Source organism: Rhopalosiphum padi, chromosome 4 (assembly GCF_020882245.1).
Source record: "Rhopalosiphum padi isolate XX-2018 chromosome 4, ASM2088224v1, whole genome shotgun sequence".
NCBI lineage: Eukaryota > Metazoa > Arthropoda > Insecta > Hemiptera > Aphididae > Rhopalosiphum > Rhopalosiphum padi.
In genome coordinates, this window is record NC_083600.1 from 6,616,309 (window position 1) to 6,624,879 (window position 8,571).

Here is an 8,571-nt window from a genome sequence, read left to right on the forward strand (position 1 = left end):
ATAACGAATTCGATAAACGCGAATGGCTTGAAATAATATGTTTATTTAATGTATATACATATTCGATGTACGTAAATATTTTATTTTTATTTTACGGTAGCTTGCTCGCAGCACATTAATTTTTTTTTTAATTAATATTTATCATCGTACACCGCCAACCGATCGCCCATCGGTTCTTCCCAATTATACAGTCGTCCGTAAAATATTTCGCGTAAAACGTATATACAGTAATAATAATAATAATCATAATTCTATAGTTATCGTCGTTATATTATCATTATTTCATTATTTTTTTTTTTTAGTTTCAGGATTTAATAACTTTTCGCTACATGGCACCAACCGCATTCGATTATTTCGAAAACAAAATGGAAGGCAAGTAGGCGACATAAATTATCTGCAGGTGGTCAAAATTTAAAAATAGGAGTTCGAGGTATCTGATGTATCGGGTATTAAAATATTTTCGCACTGTTATTAATGAGTATCTACAAATTTGTAATTACATATTACATTAAAAGAATGCATATCGGTGTATTTGAGATTTTGAGATGTCAGAAAAGAGTACAATAAGATATTAAATATAACGTTAAACTATCATCTATTTTTATAAATAAACTGGCTAACACACATTATAAGTATATAATAATAGATGATAAATAATAATAAAAACAAATAATAAACACTTATACAGGTTTAGTAATAATGTATTATGCTAAAGAATATACGTTTAATTAAAAAATGTTTTTCTATAAATCATCACATAATATTAAAATTTAGTAAGAAATAAAATAAATCGTTTTCACAACTTTAATAATTTATTATTAACCTACAAATATAAATTTTATGAAATTTTGAAAAAGATATAGAGATAGATAGAGAGAGAGAGAGAGATAATTCTTTTCATTACCGTTATAATTTATGATATGATTAAATATGATGTCATATTAATGAGTTATACTATACTAATTATTAAATGATAAATATTTACTTTTAAATAAAATAACTAAAATCCTAAGTGTATAACTAGTACTACTGTTATTCTAGTAATTCATATTTTAACAATTTTGAATTTTTTCGTTATCTAAGACGATATAAATGTATTATCATGATACATATAATTCTCATTGTATTTATATAATAATTAATTATACAATTAGGTACCGTAGTACGTAATATTAATTATTATATTAAAGTATACGGTGGTAAATATTTTATTTGATATATTTTTCATCTCCCTTGGAAACTATGTTACATTACGTAATTAATTTTTAATCGTAACTGATGTGTATTGTATATACTGTATTATATTAATTTCAAATAATTTAGGTGCACATGATAATATCGAACTGCTATGAAATAATTTAATGAAAGTTAAATTGTCTTAATGCCTATCATCTCCGATAAACAACAAAGATCAATAAATAAATGTACGTATATTCTAATAATACAATATAGTAGCTACTATACTGTCCTGTATACTCGCACTAGCTTAAACTTTTTACTAGGTCATTATTCGCAATGATTTATCTTTGGCCAGATGGTATATATCTATCATGGCCAGATGGTTTATCTAGGGCTTAAAATTGACTCATATATAGACCGTATTATATAGTCGCGTTTATTCAATAAAGCTAAATTGTGTAGTTTTATAATTCTTAATAATATATATAGCAAAGCGTATGTTACATAATTAAATTAATTACACAGTTATTATCAGTGCATATATTTCCGTAACGCAATAACTACAATTTTCACTCAAATAGATCTAGTTTAGATTGTATATATTTATTCGAAAAAAAAAAAAAATCTAAACAGGATCAGACCACCGCAGATCGTTAGGCATTCGTTTCGCTTCACTCTATACCGCGATGCACGATAACGGTTAGTACACATCATTTGCGAATTAAAATCTATCATAGTTGTTTAAATTTTATCACAACGTATTTACTTTTGTAAGTGCTCCATATGGTTTTATAAAGTATCGCTTGAGGAAGTTACAAAAATGAAAAAAAACATTGAACCATCGCCATTTCCAAATACCACGTCTCGCATAATTTCAAATGAGGGTTAGGTTAAATTAGGTTTAAAAAAAATACATCGCCTAGGTAAGTGTTAAGTATTTAATTTATAAACAATTAAATGAATATACAATTATTCCCGATAAATAATAATTAATACTAAATAAATTGTATAACGTATACCAATACAACTTATATGTATTTATGATAGGTAGTATATTTTTACTTAGGTCAAGTTAAGCCTAGCTCCTAAAAATGATTGTGCTTCTTAGTTTCCTAATCAAAGCGAAAGCTAAAAACACCACTGCTATCTTGGTTTAATTAGGTATATACTTCTTAAATAAAAATAATATTTGTATTGTGTATGGAAAAATATACGTGTACGGTGTACACGGTGTACAACTAATGATAACAGTAAAACATTTGCGAGATTTCCACAAAAAGTGTGGCTTTTGTGTTTATACTGTTAATATATTTATAATAATAATAGGAAATCTATAATGTGATTGTAGTACTTTCAAGTTTCATTACTTACAATACCACAATGTTGTCAATAAATATAATAATAATTAACCCATAGCCCAGAACTGGTCACTAATTTACGTCTACATCTATTAGGCACAATGATAATAATTATCGTAGGTCAGTTTATACAGCTAAGTGAATTAAAATAACACGTGTACTGCAGCGTACATCCAGCGTTTACTATCATTGTATTATAAAGTATTATTCATCGTGCAACATAAGACGAATACATACACTAGTCACCTGTTAATACACCCTCGTGGTATAATATTATGCTTTCAATCAGCTAATTTAATGCGCGAAAAAGAAAACGTGATGTCTTTAGGGTATACATTATTAAATTTAACTGTGTGAAATGGCCGGAAACGTTTTTTAACAGAGTTATTATTATGGTTATTATCATTGTTAACCTTTAAGCTAAACACAATATACTAACGCGAAATTCTGAAGTCGAATATCATTGTTTACACAAAAACGGTGATTCATTGCACACTGTAATATAGTGGATAGGCTACTGTTTTAGTGTTTTAGGCTTTAGGCGATATAAAACTATTGTTGTGATTGACTGCACTTACATATTTTATAAGTGTGTTAACGTAATAATAGTCATTATATATTTAAAAACAATTCCATCTCATCCCGTCCAAAAAATAGCTTCGAGACTATCATAATTCATTGTCCTATATACTGACGATTAATTTCACAGTATATTATTATATTTATATTAATTGTTTAAATCTGATTTATAATTGTACGTATACGCATAATTTTTTATGGATATTTATTAAAGTTTACGAAATATTAACATCTTAATCATAATAAGACATAAATTACTAAAACCATGTTTTCACTATAATAGTAAATAATAACTAATTGATCTGAAAACCTTTATTTTATTTTATTTTATTGCTCTTGAGATTCAAAAATCTTTGAAGTCGTTTACACGCTCTATACCTATAATACTGTCACATATATTTACATATATTTGTTGTCTTTTTATACCGTTACACGACACTGACTGCGTTACCATTATTTCCCTTTTATTGTATATATTTATAGTAAACTGAGTTTTGATCAGAATTTTAATTCGAATACGATTACAATCTGTTTTTAAATGTAAAATACCATCATACACGTTTTTATGGACCACCCAAAACAATGGTCACAGCCTCACAGACGTGCAAAGAATACCTAATCTTTTTTATTAATTCAGTCATTATATAATAACATTGAATTATTATAAATAAAACTTGAAATACATAAAATATATATATATAGGTCTTTGTAATTAGCAGATATTGTGAATTTTCATTTTATGCGATTAATATATACATAGTATGTGTTGGCGTACTTTATAAATTAACAAACGTATCAAATATTTTAATAAATCAATACGTATCATGCATGATTAATCAGGCACGAGATTTACATGAAGTGAATCAAGCGGTCCATATTATTATCATTATTATTATTATTATTATTATTGTTATTACTTATCATTATTTATTGGTTATTATCAAGTCGAAGACTTTTTTTGTTCGATTTATATTCAACATAGTTAACGAACTATGTGTTGAGGAATTTCTACGCTTAAATTTCAAATAATATGTCTGTTCAAAAATATTTATTTCCAGTCATTCTCAACATAATATACTACAAGTTGATCAACATTTCACGTTCCAGCAATTTTTGAGCATACACATGTAAAAGTATAGAGAAATAATTATAGAATCAAAACGTACGAGTATATAATAAAATACGATTATAAATTTAAATACTTTAATATTATTTTGTTTTTACACGTTTTTATGATCGGTTTGGGGTGAGAAAGAAGTATAAACTTTTTAAAATCAAATAAAAATGCCTACTCTTTATGCAATAGTTACGTAAATCTATTATTTTAATGAATAATTGCCTGTTATGATATGAAGTATGAAGACAAATATATTGTATTACTATCATAAGATAAACAAGATTTTGTGTTTTATTAAGTTTTGATTTTTTTTTTGTATTTTGCATATTAGTATGAGAAAATAGCTGAAACATGAAATTTTGATACGCATTATACTATGGCGTATATAATTATTATAACACAGTAATTTCGAAAACAAATTCGTATATATAATAAAGTCACAATTCGATTTTTACTCGAGTAGAAAGGCGATTTTAGATGTGTTTGTAGGTAGGTAAGGTATATAGTAATAATTTCAATTATGACAAAACCAGTTAAAGCGAAAGCGATGTCTATTCATCTGCCGTTTTTATATATTATACGACTCGTAATGTATATTACCGATAATAGCTTTATATAGTGGAAACGTGCTAGTCTATCAGCAGGTAATAATATAACGTTTACTATGTAATAACAATTATAATAATAATAATACCAATTATTATACATCTATTGTATAATACTTAATCCTGTCGCCAGAGAAATATCATATAGTAATAATTATACACGTTAATATAATAAGTAATACAATTTTTTTTTCAGTTAAAATATTTTTAAACTATATTATATTATTATAAAATTGTTTACATATATATATATATATATAAGCTTAATTTTATTCCTCTCAAGTATGTATGATAAAATAATAATATAATATGATTATGATCGTCACAATTATCTTATCAAACTATAACTGCTCGACGTTAATGACGATAAACATAATGATATACATACAATAAAATACACTATACATAGTATCAAATTCCCATCAAGATGTTCCGATGAGTAAATACTAAATATCATAAACCAGAACAGCAGATTTATAAGATCGTATAATATAAAATTTAAATTTACCATAATAATATATTTAGGAGATATCAGTAATTATATGGCCCCAATACTGCAGTTAAACGTACAAAGTCAAAATAATATAATATTAAATATTATTATTGTTATAATAAACATAAATATTATATTTTCTATCGTTAATTCCTGGTGTATATTCCATAAAAATCGCATTTATTCTAATTATTTTTAGTTCAATTTGTATTTATTGAACTTAACTTACGAACTATTAAAGTCTTGTTACAACAATTTTTACGCCTTTTAATTTCATTAGTTATAGAAGGCATATTATATATATATAGTTAAATTTAATATCCAGTATATTATAATATTATTCAATTATTGTCTAATTCAACACGTTACTTTTTAAAACAATATTATATATTGTAAGCTATTATTATGAGTTATTTTATAAACTATGTGTATTAATCATCTATTTTATTTATCATTTAGTTGCAATAAAAATATTTTCAATGCCTATCGGTAATTATTTTTCTTCGTAATAAATGAAAATTAATTTTAATTTTTAATATTATGTATTTTTGTTTTAACAGATTTCAAGGAATTATATTATTTACGAGGCAAAAAATACAAAACCATAATAACGTTTTCTTCAAAATCTTTTAAGTTTATAAGGTTGCTCTTGTACCAATATATATATAAACGTGCAACTATAAACTTAGGAAAGATAATTTTTCATTAAAACTATTTCAACTTAAACTTGTTTACTTCAAAAAATAACTTGGCCAGCCCAACCTGATGACACGTCGTAGGTACTATACGTATAGTCGAGCAGGGTCAAATCATGTATATATACAGAAACGGATATATTATACGCTTTCACGCGAGAAAATAACAATGTTTATTATTCGGAAGAGGTTCGTTTATAATTGTCACAGTAACTTGGCATGTTATTGCCGTCGTTGGAAAAAAATATATTTACATTTTATATAAAAATAAACCGTCGTGCAATTTGTCGTATGTAATTTTCGTACTCGGCACACGGAGGTTTTCGGATGAATTAATTCTACTTGAAAATTATTCTGCTGTTTTCTGCCGGCGTCTACACACATAGGTATACATTTGTACGTTAACCTGTAGCAGTGTATATATTTATATATTCTAGTAATATACTTAATTAAACGTACCCTTGCGGGCAAATCGAGTGCGCATATAATAAAGTAATACAACTCGTACATATACCGTGTAGTTGACATATCCCGTGTAATCTAATTATTAATTATTACAAAGCGAACAGGATTCTATAATAATACAAATCCTCAAGGTTTGAAAAAATGAACAATATGATGTATTATTCTAAGAGCGATACAATTCTAATATTTGATTTTGCTGCAGTACCACCTACGTACCTATATAAGGTTTAACGTTTGTATAGCTGCTAAATGTAAATCAATTTATTATCTATTATTTATTTTTTTATTTACCATCTGTATTTATACGTTATAAAATAAGTAAATTAGACGATATTTAAATGACAGGAAGGAGAATTGGCCTACGTGGCATTCCGTGGTAAATGTTTTTACGGAGAGAGTAGGTCCTTAAACCATTACACAAGTTACTTTTAAGGATTTTAAGGCGCCTGGGTGGGTTTTCTGGAATTTGTTTAGATGGAAGATGAGTGATAATACAGGATTTGTGTGAGTACTGAAAGTCTTATGTGTTTTTTGTAGGCGATCGTAGCATGTTGATTTAAAGTTAGAATGCAAATATCTTTGTGTAGTGAGTCATTAGTACTAGGGAGCTCCTGATAATAAGTGTAGGCATATATATATTGAAATGTCTGTATTGTCTTGGCGTTGGACGGTTTGGCTGAGCCCCAAAGTTGAATACCATAGTACTACCACATGGGTCTTAGGAGAGCAATGTAGATTGATCGTTTGGAATTAAGGAGAGCTTACAGCGGAGTAATGGTCTAAGAAGGTAAAGTCTCGAATTGAGTGCTTTACGCTTGTTTTTTAGGTGGGGACCCCGAGTCAGACGTTTATCAAGAATTAGACCGAGATAATACGTTGTTTACGTAGAAAATGGAATTTACGCATTGTCAATACGAGTTAGGATTATTTATTTAATAATGTTTTTTTCCAATCAAAGTTTTAAAATTATAGGTAGTTGACAAAAACAAGCTTTTTTTGTTATACTCTGTGCATTATAATACCTAAAACCAAATCGTTGTATGGCAATTTTTTTTTTTTAAATATTCACTTCAAACTATAAAATAAAATAATATTATATGTTTTAAAAACTGTAGTAATAACATATAGTTACAGGGCACTGATAAGAATTTGGTTTCACCATGATACACATTCGTGTGAAAAATCGTCTTTGTTTACAGATGGTTCAGAGTTTACGATTGTCAATTTTTCGATTGAAGAAGAATGAACAAAATGCGTAAAATTAACAACTTTATCAGTCTCTACATATCTGTATATACCACGATTAAACAAATATAACATTTAACAATTCTATTTCTTTACTTTACTTTTCAAAAGATTATTTATTGTGTTTTTGTCCTTGAAAGTGTAAAGACAGTTAAACTGATACATTTGTTTCGTTATTTATTTTATAATAGTTTATTTAATGCGTTCCATAGTGTAAGATAATATCGAATCGCATAATTTACAACATAAAAAACAAATGCTTTATATGTCGATAACATTTAAAATGTGTGACTACGTATTTTTGAAATTTTTAAATAGCTGTAAGAAAAACTTATGAGAACCATATTGTATTCAATTTCAAGTCCTAATTCTTAAAATTAAATATCTTATTGAACATAATAATACATCGAATTTGAAATACCTATAAATATAGATTATCATTTTTATAATTTATATCCATGATTATTTTTATTGAAATTATTATACAACAAAAATAACAAAATTAACTTTATCGAAAACTGGTAATTCAATTGTTTTTTTGTCTTCCCTCAGTTTTTTTTTAGATTTTCTCAATCATAATGAAAAGGACTGGGATTGTAGTTTTTTATAGTTTCATCACATTTAAAGGCCCTACATATTTTATTCAATAGTGTATTTACATTTGGCCTTAAATGTTTTACGAAATAACTAGTTGAGTATATTATGTTTATATTTCAGTTACATTATAGTAAAGTTATAATTTTAATTTTCGAAACACTATTAATAATCAGATATCAATAATATCAAAATTGAGTTATTTTTTTCATCACCATATTTTAATCTTTAATTTAGTAAG